The sequence below is a fragment of the Nothoprocta perdicaria genome, unplaced genomic scaffold (genome assembly GCF_003342845.1).
Source record: "Nothoprocta perdicaria isolate Ctin4 unplaced genomic scaffold, notPer1 scaffold_123, whole genome shotgun sequence".
Taxonomy (NCBI): domain Eukaryota; kingdom Metazoa; phylum Chordata; class Aves; order Tinamiformes; family Tinamidae; genus Nothoprocta; species Nothoprocta perdicaria.
In genome coordinates this window covers 1887036-1906478 of record NW_020454350.1, presented here as the reverse complement: position 1 = coordinate 1906478, position 19443 = coordinate 1887036, and the positions used below count along the sequence as shown (strand labels likewise).

At 39.4% G+C, this 19443-nt stretch overlaps 1 long non-coding RNA gene across 1 annotated transcript; it reads right to left on the bottom strand.

Moving 5' to 3' along the window:
* Nucleotides 1–2378: 2378 nt before the first annotated feature.
* On the bottom strand, nt 2379–2907 carry LOC112960375. Its single transcript, XR_003251744.1, has 2 exons — nt 2860–2907; nt 2379–2486 (listed from the first exon to the last, which is right to left on the bottom strand). It is a non-coding gene; the product is annotated as an uncharacterized LOC112960375 (long non-coding RNA).
* Nucleotides 2908–19443: the final 16536 nt, after the last annotated feature.

The window sequence follows — 19443 nt, the reverse complement described above, 5'->3', positions numbered from 1 at the left end:
TTATGCATACATTAATTGCTGTCTGTAGCTAGTCTGGTGCTAATTGAAGTGATGCATGATTACTGCATAATTTAAAAATCTCTTCAGATTGCAGAACTGGGTTTGGCCTAGCGAGCAACTGTGCTGCTGTTACAGTTTCTGAGCCAAATTAATTAYATTGTCTTGAATCCCATATTCCATTTCTACTTGCTTTGTCTGCTTATGATTATCTCCTTTGCAAGCTCCCTTTTCCATGGGTAAGCAGGAACAGAGCTTTCCTCATTCAAGCRCATTTCACTAGGGAAAAGCCAAGCAAGAGCAATGATCATGCAGATTACTAGTTCTGATCCTCTTTTACRGATCTTGCATTTTTAAGGCATCACAAAGAACGCAGAATAATAGGAAAGTCTATATACCATCTTTTATCCTGAAATGAATGTTATTGCCATGTTCATTTCATTTAAAAACATAAATCTCAGTATTTTAGACTGAAAAATATCGATTCTTCATAGTGAGTGCTATGACATATTTCAGCTTGACCAAGTTAGATTTGCTAGAAATACAAGCATTTAAATCGGATGCTTTTCATGAGAAAAAAACTCAGAAATTTATTCAAATAACCTCAGGGAAACATATTCAAAACTGAGTAAACAGAACTGGCATTAGTTCTTAAAGCATATTTGTAATATGGAGCATATGGAACTATACATACTTTTTTGTTGTTGTTTTTGTTTTTCTTTTTTGTTTTTGTTTTAAATCATTGCCATGACTGTTGTGCCACCTAAGCAGTACACCGTTCTACCACTTGATGGTGCCAAAAGTTTTGTAACTTTTATAACCAAAGCTATAAAAGCACACTCTAAAAACAAATGGTCTTCTGAAACACATTTTAAAGTTTGAAGCTTGAATCTTATTTCATTTTTATGGAAGCCTACATTTATCACAAGATATCAGGAATATTTGAAGACTAGATATCATAGTTCACCTGCCATAACTTCAGCATTAAAAATTGTTACAAGTGTTGGTGTCTGCCCAGGATTCATCTCCGCCTCCCAAATTCTCACCCCTTGGTATCAATATCTGGTAGGCAGTGGCAGTAGGACACGTACCTCTGATGTGCTCCTCTGCACTTCCCTGCCAGTGTGAGTGTCTGCTTCCCAAGGATCAGCACCGTGTCCTTGCCGTTGCTTGTTCCTGCATCCAGGATGAAGCTAACAAAGTGATGCTCCTGAAGGGCAAGGCTCATTTGCCAGGAGCARGAAGCTGGCAACATCCATGCTAGTCTGTGCAGCAGTGGGAGCAGAGTTGGGAACAAGACAGGAACAAGGTTTTTCAGTCCTAAGGAAGGAGCCTTGTGGATAACGGCACTTAGGGTAAGGGACATCTATRTGCCTCAGCAACGTGTCTGTAGTCATCTTTACTTCCAGTGTGGTTSTGATCAGGGCGAGATGGTGGAACCACAAAATCATGTTAAAAATGGCAATAACTTACACAACTTCAGCAGTATTTTCAAAACTATATTGGTGCAATAATCTCACTACTACTAGGCMTGCCACATCTACCTTCTATTTTTATATAGCTATCCTTCTTCACACAGATCTATTAATCACACAGATTGATTATTCATATTAAAATGTACCTGTTCTTAGCCACTGCTTAGTGCAAAGAGCTGGAGGACTCAAGCCTGTCAGACMGAAATTAGAATCAAACTGGAAAATCACTCCACTGCTCCCCAAATTCCCACATGCTTTTCTCAAAGCAGTTTTCCTGGTAACAGATCTTGCCTTTAACTGTTTAGTCAGTTCCTGTTTTTCTGCTATGGTGCTGAAAGTCACACATAAGCCACACATTAAAAAGCACAATGTGTAAGACTTTTCTATTCTGCCTGTCGTTTGAARGAACATTACTGTCTGCTCTGTGGAAGATCTCAACCATTACAGCTTTCCTAGCCAGTCCTGCCCTTAGCACCCTCCTGTGCTGGTTCAGGCCAGCAGTGTCCATGGATCTCTGACACATAAGCTGCTGTCCTTAACTAATAAGTAGATCTGACCTGATCCTAGGTCACCTGTGGAAAGGATTTATGTGCAAGCACCCTTCTTAGTACATGCATATACAGTTGGATACAGCACTGCTGCTGCTTAAAAATGTGTGTGAGGATTAACAGAACTACATAGGCACTGACTGCTGTCAGAGGAACAGGACTTAAAAACAATAGTTCAGTAATTAAAAAGATACTGGTTATGCACACACAATATGTATTTAATAGCTCATTTTAATCCAATAATGTAATACTGCAACATGAAATAGTGCATATATATATATAAAACAACATAAGAGGTAAATTATAACTGCATACCACTTTGTTAATAAACTRTTTTAGATAATCATGTCTCTCCATCTCAGAGTTTTGTTGTCTGTATATCCACAGTGTCAAGTAGCAGGCCAGAAGTTCTATTAGTTAACTTCCTAGTGGAGGTGATGAAAATGTCATACAAGGTATTTTCCTTCTGGAAAAAAAAGTATTCTGTTACTCTAAGGCTTCATAAAAATCCGCGTGTAGTTGAAAGGGGAACATTTTGAATTATTTAGTAAAACATTGGTTATCCTTGTCAGAAAGAGGCAAAGGGGGTTCAGAAACTGATTGATTGTACAAGATCACCAGAAATGGGAAAAAATGACTGGGAAGGACACATGCCCTCTTTCATCTGAGCACATATCAGTATTTTAGTGGTTGTCAGAGGGAAGAAATTTCTTCTTGTCAATTTATTCAGCATCTGCTCACTATAGTTTCGTGCAGCTTCCTTTGAAGCAGCAATCTAGAGGGCTCCTCACTGCTGGAGACAAGATACTAAAATAGAAAGAGTAATTGCTTTAACCTACAACAGCTATTCTTCTGATCCTAATACGAGGAGAGAGGGCATACCTACAGAGAAGAAAAAAAAAAAAGTTACACTTCAGGAGACATGGAGTAACATCTCTATTGAAAAAATAGTGTTGTAGCTGGTTGTCCTCGTTCCACTAATGACAATAAAAAATTGAGGCACTATCCTGCCTCACGTCTTTCACTGTGTTAAGCATCCAGTCCAGATCTCAACCCAGTACAGACTAAGTAGAGTTCAGAAATGGGATCTTGATGTTACAGCAAATATTTTCAAAGAATTTTAATTTAATTGGACACATTATACAGCCTCTAAATGAGAAATCAGAGTTGCCTTTTCCACTCTGTTCTGCCTGTGTTGTCCTTACCCCTATAGTTTCATGTGAAATAGAGATATATTGCTATTGAAAGGTAGAAAAGAAGTGAGCTATGAATMACCAAAAATTAGAAGCATGTATGATACTCTTTGATAGTATTTATGATAGGTGAAGTGTTTACAAAAAACTAAGCAGTCTGCTTCTGAAATTTTGCCAAATTGCAAGGTACAGAGGAAGAGAGAAAAAAATGCACCTGTTGATACTGAAAAAATAATTCCTATCTTCAACCCTTATATCAATATTAATATGTTCTCTTTTGTTCTGCAGAATACTTAAAACAAATGTACCCTTGATTTAGTTCTAAACGCTTCRGACTGTAATGCCTAGAAGAAAATATTAAGGATATTTTCTGGCCAAAGTATCATCCATCTCCAGCTATTTCCATGCATAGAGTGTCAGCTACCTGACTGTCTCTCAGGTCAGACTAATGAATCTTTAMAAAAAGCAAACCTCTATAAATGCCTTCAGATGCAAACTTGCATGCTTACTGTTGATACCATTCTACACAGTCCACACCAAACTGTTAATTAACTTCTTGCTGAAAGCAGTGTGTTCAGACATGTTACAGCTTTGAATTATGAATAATTAGCAATGTCTCCTCCACTGTACTACTTGCGATAACATTTCAATTCAAGTAGTTTTAACCACTTAGGTTGATAGGACTTGACACATAAACAAACATTGCATTTTGTGAGATATATCTGTCATGTAAAAATCTCATTTTAGATATAACATCTTAATAGATTAGCCTGAAAAGTAATGGCGATGCAGCCAATTTCTAGTATAACTAATAACATCTGATAGAGTGATGTCTGATTTTTTTTCTCACATTTTAAAAGCACTAGGCCATTTTCAGCTGGCCTCAGTCCTTTATTTATTTACGGCCAGTGCTACAACGCTCCCAGCTAAGGACTTCTTCCCAACTTCTCAGTTTATAGAAACCCTAGTTCTTTACCTTAAGCAGGAATGGGACTCATTTAGAATTTAAACCACCCAAATAAGTCTGGTTGTGGCTCATCATGACTTGCAATTATAGCAGCTTCTGAGGGAAAACATTGTTTGCCCATGCTGTATCAAACTACGTCAATGGACATGTGAGGTTTCTCAGGATATAGTATTTAGGCTATGGCTTTCTGGAGCAGAAAAGTGTTCGTAGGCCGTAAGAGAGGCAGGCAGAAAGTTATTTTTGTGGTGGACTAGGTCAAGACTGGAGGAAGTCAGTGCCCACGGGTAGAGGCAGTAACATACCAACARCCATGAATGACAAGGGCACATTGTCTCCGTAGAAAAGTCCCTGTGGGGTCAGCAGACTTGTTGTCAGATATATCTTATTTGCTCTACAATACACAAAAAAGGATGCAATTCTAACTTCAGCTTGTACATGAAACACGATAAGATGCATTTGCATAGTACGCATTTGACTAAAATCTAGCTTGAAAACATAATTATAGTCCATTATTTTGCAAAAATCTTTCAAAGATGCATGCTTTTAGCCGACATTTTTTTTCCAAGCAATTCCTTCACCTCGAAAATATGAGTTTGGACAGCATTCTTGAAAAAGATAAGCACAACCCTAGGCTCGTCAGTACATGGCATTTTCTCAAAAATACCTTGCATCCATCAAATCCTCTGAGGTCATATAGTGATAATATCCCATTTCAGTGTATTTATGAACAGTACTCCAGTGATTGTGCTTTCTGCTCATGAGTCAGAAAATTGAATTGGAGCAGGCACAATATCCTTATTCAGCGAGATGGCTGCACTTTTTCCTGTTGATTACATGCAGATTGTCTCATAAAAAAATTCTTAATTTGATTTATAGCAACAAATACGGTTGATATGCTGTTCTTTTACAAGTTGGTTACTAACTTTTGTTAACTCTTGCCCAAATTCATTAAGTGCCTGGTAACAGAAGAGTMTGTCATGCAATATTACTTAAACATGATGTAAACCACTCACACACAATAAATCTAATGTCACGTCTCTTAACCCACTTGATCATTTCCTTCTTCTGGCATGGTGGGCTGTCAATAAAATAAGCAGGCACAAACATGACAGACCAAGGAAAAAGAAGTATTTTTTCTCCTAAGGCTTCACAATCTTTGCCAACATAACCAGACTGAATAAGAAAGCTTTTTCCGTATTTAACTATTTTCAACWATACTGAGGCTTTTGAAAGTGATCTGTTTTCCCTAGTGATTTGATTAGATGGGCTGCATGGCTCCCCTGCTGAACAAAAATTGTGTGGAGACCAAGTAAAACAGATCCAGTTATAGACAACTAGTAATTGCAGTTGGAATGGAATAATTCAAGCTGGAATGGAACAGGTAGGTGGGTGTTTGATTCCAGATCAGTATTCCAAAAAAYGAAATAGAACATTTTTTTCCAAGATAAGAATGATTTTATTCCAGAATAGAATGCCTCTAAAGAACAAGTCTACAGGCATAGCTACCACAGCATGCTTGTTGCCTTTTGGCTGTTCGGGTCCTTTTGCTTTGTCCTTCGTTTCTTATGTTCYTAGCTACGGATTTCAGCTTGTCCATTTTAAGCAATGTCTTAGCCAAACACAGTCAGACAAGATAGCTGACATCTGTCTCCTTCCCACTAGAGAAAAATCTCAGAAGTAAAATYGTTAGGATGATGAAAATAAATAATTTTTTWAAAAAATGAAAAATATTCATATTGTTAATATTGTCTGTAACATTTACATTTACAACTGCAATAGTCTGGGAGAGGAATATGTGTTGAAGGAGAGACAAATGAATGCATATTTTTATAGACTTTATGCACATATGTAAGTTTAGACACAGCCCAACAGCTCAAATATCTTTGTGGTTCAGAACTGTATTCATCCAGAAGTTCCTGCTATTGACCTTAATTGGGCCATAAACTGAATTGTAAAAATCAGACAGTAAAACTTGAAAGTATCTTGAAAGCATTTTAACAGGTTCTTTGAATTTGACTTCATCCTTCTAAAAGAGGTACTTTAAAAAAAAAAAAACTAGACCATGCTTTAAAACTAATGTTCACAAAAAATTAAATCACAAAATTTAAATCTCACGTTCAATTTCAACCTTATACATGCAGGAGGAAAAGATCACATGGGTGAAGTCTGCATTTTGGCCTACAGAAACAAGGCTTGTATGGCCACATTGTGTGGTGGTCTGCAGTTATGAACCTGAAAGACATAAAGCTTGTTGAAAATCAGCATGTGGACAAGAAAGAGATCAAAGCAGGAGTCCTTGAGCGGGGAGAAGGGCTGCAGTGCCAGAGCAGGAGTAGCTGGGACAAGACTGGTCAGCTCCTGAAGGTGGGTCTGCCCCTCAGCAGCCCATCATTTGGCACATACCTACTTCAAGGAAAAGGCAGAGCATGTGCTCAGCTGCGGAGAGGAGGAAGGCCAGGTGAGAATCAGGGGCTCAAAGGGTAGAACTGGACATAGTGATGGGGAGGACTGAGGTCAGATAGGATGCTTCAGGTGGAGACAGGTTATGGTGGCAGGGCACAGRAGGAGAAACGCTTGTTCCACAAGAAAGCTGACTTTGTTAATCTTTCTGCTGTTCTTCAGAACAGAATCACAGAATCACAGAATATTCAAGGTTGGAAGGGACCTCTAGAGATCATCTAGTCCAACCTTCCTGCTCAAGCAGGCACACCTAGAGCATGTGGCACAGGGCGGCATCCAGGCGGGTTTTGAAGACCTCCAGAGAAGGAGACTCCACARCCTCCCTGGGCAGCCTGTTCCACTGCTCTGTCACCCTCACAGGAAAGAAGTTCCTCCTCACCTGGAGATGGAACTTTCTGTGTTTCAGCTTATGGCCATTACCCCTTGTCCTATCGCTGGCCACCAATGAAAACAGCCTGTCCCCTTCCTCCCTGCATTCTCCCTTCCTGAGCTTATACACATTAATCATATCCCCTTTCAGCCTTCCCTTCTCCAGAGAAAACAGGCCCAGCTCACTCAGCCTCTCCTCRTACGAACAATTCATTTCCAGCCCTGTACTCCTAACAAGCCCAGTAACCAGCAAAAAGAACAACTGGACTCTGCTTCCCGCCGGACATCTCACTAAGGCTTTCGGGTACACGAGTCCTACATGCTCAGGCTCTAGCCTAAGCCTACGCAGCAGCCGCCTGCACGCCGGGGCCCGAAGGGTTTCACCAACACGTACAGCTTGCTTACCCTTGAGTACTCGGGGAAAAGAGCAGCGAGGGAGCGGGCGCCACAACCAGAGCAATTAGCTGGGCTCCCRGGAAGCTGCCTTTCTGTGGGCACTCCTCATCTATCAGGCTGTCAGCTGAGCTAACAGCTTCGGCAGCGCCAGCTGCTCCTYGCGATCACGCGCCCGCCGCCGGCTGCCGAGGGGTCCCTGCCCCACGCTTGCCTTGCAGGGAGGAAAATGATGACAGTCGTGTTTAGACCTTGAGAGCTCATTTCTAGGAGATGAAAAGTCACTCTTTCTTTATCTTGTCTCTTGGCTGCTACAGGAAAGATAATATCATTGTCTTTCAGATCCAAGCCTGTAGAATGCCTAATTCAACATTACAGCGAATTAGTAAATGAGAGTTAAATGGGGGCTATTTGTGGCCTGTCAAACCCCCGTTTCTTAAAAATAACACCATAAGTGGAGTGATGACAGAAACAGCTTATTGTAAAGAAATTTGAGAAAAAGGCAACAACAGATAGGCTTGAAAGGTACAAAACATTGAAGGTTTTATTGGAAAGCTGCACTGAATTAATGTTTRTTTAATTTGGCAAAGGTTTCCCACTAGTCAGTTTATCAGGAGCTTTGACTTGTCCATCACCTCATAAAGGTCAGATGAAATTAAGATGAAGCCAACTTTTAAAACATATCTATAATAAATAATAAACATACAGTAAACCTAATATTTAAAGTACATATTGTTTGACAAATAATTAAAATAAAGAAATCTCAAGGAAAGGTTTTGGGAGCAAGAAGCCTGCAAATGCACAGCTAGATATAGAGGGAAAGCACAGACAGCTTAAAAGCTGCTGCTGAGATAATCACTCAGTCTTTCCTGTAGCTCACAGCATTTTCTGCTCTTCGAAGTTGTTTTGATGTGCTGCACTAAAGAATTAGCATTACTTGATAAAATATAGCATTAGCCAAAAGAAGGAAATGCACACTAGTGATAATATAGTGCTTTTTTTAAAGCATAAAAAGGTAGGAACAGGATGGATAAAATCCACCTCGATTACAGATGACCRTCAAGAGAGAAGCCATTATCCAAATGAGCCCCCCCGGGTGCTGCAGGATATCGTCCCAGGGTAACATGCAGTGATAGCTGCCAGTCAGGGGAAGCCTCAATATCTGGATTACAGCTTATTTGCAAAGCCCAAGAGGGGCTCCCTGTTGCTCTAAACTCCCTGAGGGGGCTGGTGCCCAAGGCAGGTCGTGCCCGGACACCTCCAGCCTCCGGGCGGGAGCTTGGGAAGGGGCTCGGGGCGTCAGGACACCCCAGACCGACCCACAGGTGCACAGAGGTTTTTCAAAATGGAACAGCAATTATCAGCAGAGGAAGCCTGAGTACAATGAATCTTCCAACTGAGTCGCACAGTTTTGCTTTTCAGGCTCAATTATTTTGATTTACTACACCGTGCCTTCTATCCCTTTGGATGCCTGGGAGACTGCCAGCATTTTTAATGTGAAAGAGAACAAAACAGAAACCATCACTTTGAAAATAAAATGAAAACAGTCATTTTGAAGATAAAGTGGAGTTGATGAGACAGAAGGGGGATATTGGGCAACAGGCACCTGAAACTGCAGACATCGCATTAAGAAATAAAGGTTTCTTAGGGAGAGGTAGGATAATTTACTAGGGTATCCAAGCTGCTCCAAGGAGGTGAAGTCAGGATCAGATCCAGAACACGGGACCTGTTATTTCCTTACTCAGGATAATAGAAACAAAGCTTAACATCAGCTCATTTAAGCATTGCAACAGGAGAAGCGTTAAGGAACGGGATGAACATAGCCTGAGAAAGGCTGAGGAGGAGACCATGAGTGCATAGGAAAGGGGACAAGGCTGGTGAGATGAGACTTTCCGTCCCCAAAGAACATTCCTAGACAGGACAACTGTACCCAGGGGGATGCTGACTCTACTTTTTGATTCTCTTCTCATTCCAGCACATCACTTTCATTTCCAAGTTCCCCGCAATCGAAGGTTAAACTTGTGCTTTTTGCCACATTTTGTTACTGAAGCCAAACTACTAAGCAAATATTTGAGAAAATCAAATTCTTTCAGAATTTTTTGGAATGTTATTTTTTGCAGGCATGTGCAAATAGATTCTTGGTTTTGGGAAAACACACTTAAAACTATTTCCTTTGTTAACTATTTCAAGCAATATGGCYGTCTTTTGAAGGGCAGTATCTGAAAGGTATGGTTTTAGTACCTGCAACCTCCAGGAAATGCATCAGTCCTATTTACTTTAAGAAGAGTGATGTTTATAATCAGTCCAAATCTGCTTCTCTTTTTGTCAAACAATTTGATACCACAAGTGAGAAGTTATGATGCCCTCATAATGTTTGCAAATTTTGACTTGCTGGGGGAAAGTGGAGGAAGGACTGAAGGACTTGTCTCCTAACACTGGTAAGAGGCACCTAAGGCGGGCTGCTGTTAGTCAAGGATTTTGCTGTGTAATTTATAGCAGTGAAAGATTTTTTTTTCCAGTTTTGTTTCCAGCAGAAACAAAATATACGTGAGTGTGCAGCAATGTCTACTTGTGCAAGACCATGTGAATGCTTTTGCTCTGAGAAAGGCTTACCTGGTTCAATTAATGACCCTTACATTTCAAATTTACAGCTACAACAAAAGCTGGCTTCTGAAAAAAAAAATCACTTAAAGACTAGAGCTTTAAAAGTGATTCTACATGGGAATGGAAAAAAAAATTACAGCATTTTTTTCTTATTTTATATTGGGTTATTTTAACCTAACCTATTAACCTTTCTTTAAAAAGGAAAGTTTTGTCTTACATATTGAGTTGCTTTGAAAATCAAAAGCAACAGCTCAGAGATGGTAACACATGGGATTACTATGCATAAAACTTGAAACTAAATTGGAATTCTATTTTATTATTATGAATAATTTCTAAAAATAGCGAAAGACTAAAGTGAATATTATGCAGTTTTTGTGAACACAAAGATTCCTGACCCCTTTTTTTAAAAGTCATTCAATATAATTTATTTATTATTATTATAATTATAGTAAGTTTAACCAAGACTACTTGGAGTTGGTTGACTGATGTTCATACACACTGTGGTTTGTAGAAAAGAGTGAAACATTCAGACCAGCTTTTCTTTTTCTTCAAAACTTTATTAGGTAGACGCTACRGGATCACACTGTAAAACCCCATGTGTGCAAGTGAGTGAGCTCCACAATATAAGTGTTCCCACAATTCATTAAATACACCCCCCTCCCGCTGCTTCTGAGCATTAATTCCAAGACAGGCCGAGTGCATTCAAACACTACCTTCTTTCATTTCACCATGGGGAAGCACTTTTTTTTTTCTGTTTCTTAATAACAGGGGATTAGGATAACAGTGTAAGTGAAAGGAATGCCTTTCTAAGAAATGAAGTACCATAAGCTTTGACTTATGCACTCCACTCAGTACAGACACCAGATTCATCTCATAGTCTTTTAAGATAAACTGCCTACCCTGAAGAACGTGATTGCATTTAGCCAAGTGAAGCAGTACAGAGACATACCTATTACTGAATACGAGTGAGGTAACATTTTGAAAATAAACAGTTAAAAAATTCACTTAATCTCAAAAGGTCCTGTCCAGCAGGACAAACATTGGCARAACATCTTCCCTTGTATCCATGCTTTTGTACATGTGCATATACAACCTGTGTCGACTATAGGTTTTTAAAGAACAGGATTTTGGTTATACATTCATTAGGACAAGTTTAAAATCAGACACTGCTATGGTAGATTCAACAGAAGACTTCAGTGAACTGTCTCTAGATCACCTAAAATAAAAGGCACTCTGAAGAGGGTAGCAAAAAATAATCCTTACAGAACACTGACACAGACTGAAGCAGCCATAAATGTAGCGTATTCAACAGTGATCACTGGTATAAATCAGAATACCAACTGTAACATCGATTACTTTTCAAAATACTGCCCAAGACCACTGAAAATTTTTGCCAGGTTATTATAACATGAAGACCTGTATACTGTGCAACAAGTAACAGAGTTACCAGACAAATGCAAGAGAAAGATGGAAAAGCTACCAGCATTTTGGTTGTGTGTCTGCTGGTTATAAGGAGAGAAGAATGCAGTTTGAGGAAGTAACTTTTACATAAACACTCTCAACCCTTAAGGGACTGATAAAATACTCGGTACATGGTGCCTCCTATTCAGTGAGGTACAGCATGAGCTAGCTAACATCTAAACTTGGAGATAAAACTGAAATAAAAGTTATTAAGAGGTCTGAAGGAATAACTCAGTTGAAGTTGTATTGTAGTATGGCTCTCAGTCAGACTCCTTGTTACAAAAAACTTCAGATTCGTAAGCCAAGTCCAAATAAAGCAATGGAAAACTCAAGAATTTCAGTAGAAAAAAAAGGTTCTAAAAGAAACTCTTCTCCTCTTGTCCTTCTCAGATTTTTCCTGAAGAACAAAAAAATCCTTCAATCTCTTTTTACAAGCTACTGAAGCCAGCAAAATTAATTCTATTTTCATATCATAGCTCCACCATGCAATGAAGGGCGGAGATCTCAGCTCTCATCCTCAAAGCTCACTTAGGCCTTGGTCCATCAAGATACTCCAACAGGCCTTGCCAAGTTGTTTTGTTTGTTTGTTTTAAATAGGGTATATGTGCTAGCTGAAATGAAATGCCCCCTGAATGGTGTCAGCCTGCTTTTAGTCCCGGTTTAGTTAGAGCATGTCACGAGCAGCGTGCCCCGCTCCTCAGCGCTCCCATTGYACGTTAGTATAAGCAGGGCCTGTTTGGGCCTTTGGATTTGAGGAGAGCTTTACTCTAGCTGTGGCCTAAACGCATTTCTGCCAAATTCTCTTCTCTAGAAAACTGCATTGCCTTTTAGTCATTAAAAACTTCCAGGTGGTTGTACTGGAACACCAAACTCATTCTAACACACAGAGGTGCCTTTCTGCAGAAATCAGAAGGGAAACAGGAGGGCATGAACTATTAAACTCAGAAACTAGATTGAGATCATGCAAAGTAAAACAGGAATGTCAGATGATCTCTCTTTTTTTTTTCTCCTAAGCAATGATTAAGGTAATATCTTCACTAACATTACATTCCTCAATGTTTCTGAGCAAACCAGTATTTGGCTTAATGCAGCTGTGTGTAGGAGTCTGCTTAACCGAGATTACCGCACTGCTTTGGGGACTGATGGGTGGGTGAGGATGGGGGAAAAAAAAAAAAAAACAGGAAAAAAATAATTACTTGTTTCAAGCAATAAGGCACTAAGATTTCTAAAATAACTTTCTCAGTATACAAAACACTGAACACTCAAATTCAAGTGTTGAATACATGAATATTACTTATCTCCAATTTTCATACCATACCCTTCATTAGTCACAAATAAATACATTACAGGAAGGTCTAGTCATTAATGCATACAGTTTTTATATATTGCAACTGTGGAGTTAGAAATTGCTTTTTAATGAATCTGCATTCTGTTCTGTCCAGCCTTTTATCTGTGCCAGAAACCCATAAACTGAAAAGGTAAAATCTATTGTTTCACATCCTGGCATTCAAGATAACTATTTTAAAGGAAATTCTTCACATTAAAATCTAAAAAAAGAGATTTGAGGGGGCAGGGATTTCTCACTGGATTGTCATGGGGTTAAGATAAGGTTCTGATTTGCCATCCTCCTTAGAAACAGACATCATATTTACTTCTTCTCAGCACCTACTATTCTCATGTCTACCCTAGGCAAAGAGCTGAACACTCAATATTGGGCTCAGATGGTTAGCTATGCAACAAAACTGCTTGTGTTTACACAGAATCACAGAATGGTTGAGGTTGGAAGGGACCTTTAGAGATCATCTAGTCCAACCCCTCTGCTCAAGCAGGGACAGTTTAATTGCATAAAAAATAAATTAAAAGCTCTGAAGAAAACAGATGCTAGTATTTTGGATTTAAGTAACTTCAGTGGTAACAGAACTCATCCTTTGCTGGTGCTGCTCAGCAAAGTCTTGCTTAGTAGGCGATCAGACTTCTAATGGTCCAATTCCATCTTCAGCTATTTCCAATTGGTTTCAAATAGTGAAAGTTGAAAGGAAAGGAGAGCATTATGAAACAGAATGAATAACAAATGGAAATATGGTAAACATTTTACTACAAGATGGTAAACACAATGAAATGTAAATCTAGCACTGTCCTTGTAATTTCTGGACATGAAGCAGTAGAACGCAAATCGGTTTGAAGACCTACTATTCACAGTGCAATTTTAATGCAGGAAGATAGGCCATGGCTAAAGACAGAACCCATGAGCCTACCCAGCGCTTGCGTAAGACTCGGAGAAGTTTCTTAACTGCACCAGCAATTTTACAAGATAGGCTTAAATCATCTGAATGGTTCGTGTGGATTCTCCAAGTAGATTTTCATTGCAAAAATGAGGCAAATGTGGCATTGTATTAGTATCATCATGCTCAGACAATAGGTTAAAATTTCAAATCACGCTGTTTTCATTTCAGTTTGCCAAGTTTTCAACAAGATTAACACTGAAGGGGGCTAGTATGCAAAGGTATTTAGGCAGACTATGTGCAAAATCCATTTCTATGTGAAAAAAAGTTGAATATTTTTGACACATCTTCTATTCTGACACTGATCCATCCAATAAATTTCAAACCTACTTTCCATGTTTTTATATAAGCCAAATAAGCTCCAAAAATTTTCTTTGACATAGTATGCATTTTAAAATAAACTAATTGCTATTGCTCTCCTTTATTTTTATTGTTTTAATACAAAGATACATTTAGGAATAATGAGTTAGAAYTACGCTTATAAATTTATATATTTTTTTTTTTTTACTAGGGGAAAAGTAATTAAAGCTTACATTACAATTCTGCTTTTGAAATCAGGGCATGCACACTAAGATAAGTATCTCCTTGTCAGGCTGAGAGAAGCAGCAGTGTTTAATGCCTAATAAGAGGAATCCATTCCTTAGTGGGAAGAAACATAAAGATCCTGAGCCCTTACGCACAAAATGAAGGAAGAAACAGTTAGAAAGTTACAGTCCTGGGTCACAGCAACTAACTGCTTTTGTTAAGTTTCTTAGAGAAAATAAATACATACACGTTTGCAGGTGTTGTGACATAGCTTCAGTAATACGTATGTGAACACGCTGCTGAGCCCAGGCCAGGGGCTTTTCCATACTCTAGTAGCAGACAAGCCACCCAGCTCATCAGCAACTTCTTAAATGTACGTGTGCTCTTTTCAAGTTTGTTTCTGAGTTATGTCTGAAAAGCATTAAATCCTTTAAATCCTAAGTTTAAGTAATTAATTAAATCCATTAACTCCAATTCTTGAACTCTCCTAAAATGTGTAGCTTATACTGAAGAAAATGGAATTTAAAAAAAAAAAAAAAAAAGTAATTTAACACTGTATATGGATGTGGTTTTTAAAGTTATTGGTGTTTCAAAGTTGTAAAAAGCTTTATTTATTTTATTATTATTTCCTGACAATTTCCTTCAAGAATGCCACTTGGAAATTCTTCCCTCCATCCTGCCCTCTCCTGTATCCATTAAACAGCGCTGGCACTACCCTGTTAATGAGAGAAGAGGCTTTAGATCAGTTTGCTCTCCTTCAGAAACAAACCTGACTTTCAGGYTGCTTTATGACAGCTGTTACATAGTTTACATAGTTCCAAATATTTTAATCAAAGCCCAGTTCTCTACTTGCATCAGAATGGGTGCAACTTCTCTGGTTTAATAGGGCTATGACTGACGCCAGGAATGCAACTGACCCACTTTATTTATAAGGCTGCAAAATCAAAGAAACTAAAAGATAATCTAAGAGTTTCTTCATTTAGGATTCTTTCCAGAAAAAAAAAAAAAAACCCAAAAAGCCCCACAAAAAAAAAACCCAGAGATCTAATATAGATTATAAAGGTAACAGTATTCCATGATTCTCATCCACAACTTGGAGCTACCCAATCATCATGCCAAGGATTCTGAATGATGCAAGGTCTGCTCAGGAARCAAAACCCATTTTTCAACATATGTTTAAAAAATTGGGAAAAAAAACCCCTCCAGGTTTGCATGGCAAACTGCTCGACCACGGAAAATGCACGAGTTTCTCAAATCTCACTTGCAGGAGCAGCCAGGCGGCCCCTGGTGAAGGTCTTCCCACAGCTGCCCACAGGCATCTTCCCACTGCACTGGCTGTGCCGGTCTCTGGGAGAGCAGAAAGCCCCTGGCTACCAGGAATATCTGTTACAAACAGCGAAACTGGCAACAGTCCCTGCAAATCAATAGTTTTAAAAAATAAAAAAGTAAAACTTCATGATGATGCAAGTTTCAAAACCAAGTAAATAAATAGATGTAAACTAACACACACACACCCCGAAACAAAAAAAAAATCTATCATACCAGCAAGAATTATGCAGTCAGCTTTAGTTATATCCAAAACACACGCAAAACCCTTCCTTCCTTATACGTTTGCACTGCCTTGAAGGAAGATAATAGATCACTGAAAGTGCACTGCATTTTAATGACATTTGAAAGTTTTTTAGCATATTCTTTGCAGTAAAGATGGTGAGAATAAAATTTATGAGAAGYTGCTGTACGCGACCGAAACGGGTGAAGCGACCAGAGCTCCGGGACGCTCAGACTGGCCCTGGTGCCTCTCTCTGACGCTCCTSCTCAGTTACCCAAGCACCAGCAGCAGAGCTACACGAGCTGTCATTTCCCAGTGACCAAACTCTGCAAATAAACAGAAGTGAGCTCTGAGAAGAGCTGTCCCCAGCAGCAGCTGGGCCAGCAGCCCTTCCACAGGGCTGTCCCACACAGCGGGAGTCGGCGGGAAGATGCTCCCCAATAAAAAGCAGCCTTGGACCAAAGAGAAAGTGGCCCCTGCAGCCGGCCAGACCTGGCCCAGGCACCTGCATCTGGCTAATGCAGAACGGGTTTAGGGTTTTCTTTGCCCAATACAGACACTAGTGACAAAGATCTTCTTGCGAGGATAAATAATCTTAAATACACTGAGCGTGCTAAAAGCAATCTGTTGGTGTTCGGCATATAACAACATGAAATCTGCCTTGAGCAACCATGTGAAAAGGTTCGGTCAACTGTTTCATAAAATTTTCYAAGAAAGATGGACAGAAAAATCAGATGGTCTCTTCAGAGTACAATTAAAAAAAAAAAGTTGATGAAAGAGAAAAAATGCTTGAATTTTCTTTCAAAGTTCATTTAATTTCCCTGAAGTTGATAAAATAATGATCGCAAAGCCAATGACAAGACTTTGATGTATACAAAGTTTCCTTCAATACTGGAAGAGCCATGTTTTAAGAACTTAAAAAAAAATAGGGCTAAAATACCTTTTATATTTCCATTATTTCCATTGGTTATGCTGCCTGCTATTGAGGACAAATTGTATTTTTATGAACTATTCAAATAAAGACTTTTTATATGGAAGGAAAACACYTTCATATGTCTGCTGGGATACTTTACCTGGTTTATTAAAAAAAAAAAAAACAGAAAAGTGATTTTTTTTTTGTCATTTCGCTTCCCCTTTTTTTCCCCTCCACAGAGAAGCAAGATAGATCAGACTTTCTCTTCTTCACAAGGTCAAAGATGCCTCTATGGAGAGTATAAGGCATTTTCATTTAATTTATTCTGATGAAATTAAAATGGTCCAAATGAAATAATAACATAGGAGGAGCTGAGGAGTGTATGCCTTTCTTTCACCCAATGACATGCCCTCTGAATACAGAATAAGTGCAGATCTATGATCTTCCCTTTTACATCCTTTATTCTAGGATCTTGAGATCTGACTGAACTCCTATCACAAACTAGGCACATTTCAAACATTACCGAGTGAAAACAGCTACAAAAACTCTAAGAAGGTCTCACATATTTATAAGGAACTCAGAAAACAACGGAAATTAATCGACTGTGAAACTAATTACAGACAATCTCAAGTACTATGATATTCTTAAATGGAATAGTTTGACACCATACTACAGACTGCACTCCAAAACCAAATGTACACATACATATCTCAGAGGTCTGTAAGTTTCTAAATAATACAAAAATATCTTTGTTATTTGACATTTAACGAAAGGAATAAAAATCCCTGAGTAAGCGAAAGAGAACTGATATGTATGGCCTCAGAAAACACTTTCAAAAGCAAGACTGATTTTAAGGCAGCTTCCAACCTGCAGAAAGAACAAAAAATACAGAACTCTCATATCACAGAAGAAGAAATCCAATTAACAGGTGGATTTGCATTGAAAATAGCCTCTGAACTTTACTTTTAAATGTCACCGCTTCCCCGCTTAATTTGAAAATCCTAGGAAGCTACTAAGGTCATGACAGGGTCAGCATGCCCTTAAACTCAAACGGAAAAATTGAGCCGTGTTGGCTACTACGGTGTGCTCGGACACACAGCTTCAGCATGGCGGGAAAGAAAGGAAAAGGAAACCAGGAGCTCCCTGCGCAGCCGCGAGCCGGCTCCGCAAGCGCACGCTCGCACACCCAGGTCAACAAAATCCACTAGTTTCTTTCACTGAGGCTTTGCAGTCAAAACTTACTCCATGATTTCCAGGAGGGTATTACGTTGCAGGGCAGCACGCTCATCACTTAGTGGTCACAACCAGATCCGGGCTTCGTGACGAGCAGCGTTGCAAAGCGCCTCCTTTCGGAGGACGCCCCTTGGGGGCCTCCATTTTAAAGGCTGCAGACTCTTAGTGTATGGCCTCTCCTCTTCCCCCTCCTGCCATTTGCATCATATCAACACACATACACACAAATATTACACTGAAAAAAGTACCTTCGCCATACAAATTGATTCTTGGTTTAAGATCAGCTTATTTTTTTTTCCATAAATAGAAAGTAAGTATTTCTCTTCATCTATTCTTTGTGTACAGGGATGAGCAAACACAAACTTATTTTACTCTAAGTTTTACTTTTAGGTTATATTTATATTGGARCTAAAAAAGGAAAAAAAAAGTCTTAGTAGCTAAAATCTTAGTCCTAACCCTGAATTACATTGTTTTTGTTGGTGATGCACTGAGAAGAAGTCCAGTAATAGACAATGAGAGTCTGAAGTTAGGAACAGGGAGCAAGAATAGCTGTTCTCTTCAAAGACATTCAGCAATGTGCCAGAAAGAACAGAGACACTGGAAGTATAGATGAATAAAATGGTTTCTTAAGAATTTATGCTCCCTCCTCTTACCCAAACTTCATAAATTTTCTTCATGAGACATCAGTGGATGCTCTAAGACTTGGGCAGTCCACTTACAAAGAGAAAAAAAAAGAAGGGCTTTTTAGGTAATAAAATGTCATCAACTTAATCTCCACATACCTAGAGTAAGCAGTAAGTGTTATTATAYGCCAAGTCAGGAGAGAAGTGCGAACACATTTCCTTGTACATTCTGGATCGCATTTCAATAAATACCTGGGAACAGAACAGGCCACGGCTCCTCCTCACCAGCTAAACCTCTCAAACCTTTTCTTTCCCCTGGGAAAGGTGCAAAACACTGTACTCTTAAAGTCACTCCCCCGCCCAATTTCTATCCCAGAAGCTGACCGAATTCAAACGCCAAAGCAAACTCAGTGTACTTAAAAGCATCCCGAAGCTTCAATAGCCATCTCGGAGCTTCAACAGCCCTCTCGTGTCTCCTCGAGGCCCTGCAGTTTGGCTGGGGCAATCCGCGCCGCAGAAATGCCCCCTAGGCTCTGGCTGGCTCGCAGGGCCGGCGGGAAGACAACCAGCTGTCCCGTCCCGGCACGTGCTGGGCTCTCGGTATGCGGAACAGAATGCTGTGTGATGGAAGCTATGTACAGAATTAGCTTTTAATACCAAAAGCAGAGCGCTCAGGGTACAGCAAGAGCCCAAACACTCCTAAGCATTTCCCCCTCAAAGGCCGACGCCGAAGTCAGGCGGAGTGCGTGTCAGCAGTTAAATGCTTTCTTCACAGGCCAAATCGGTAGTAGAGTCGTGGCTACAACACAGACTTTGATTGTCTAGTTCAGAAACTCGGATTTAAATTTAAA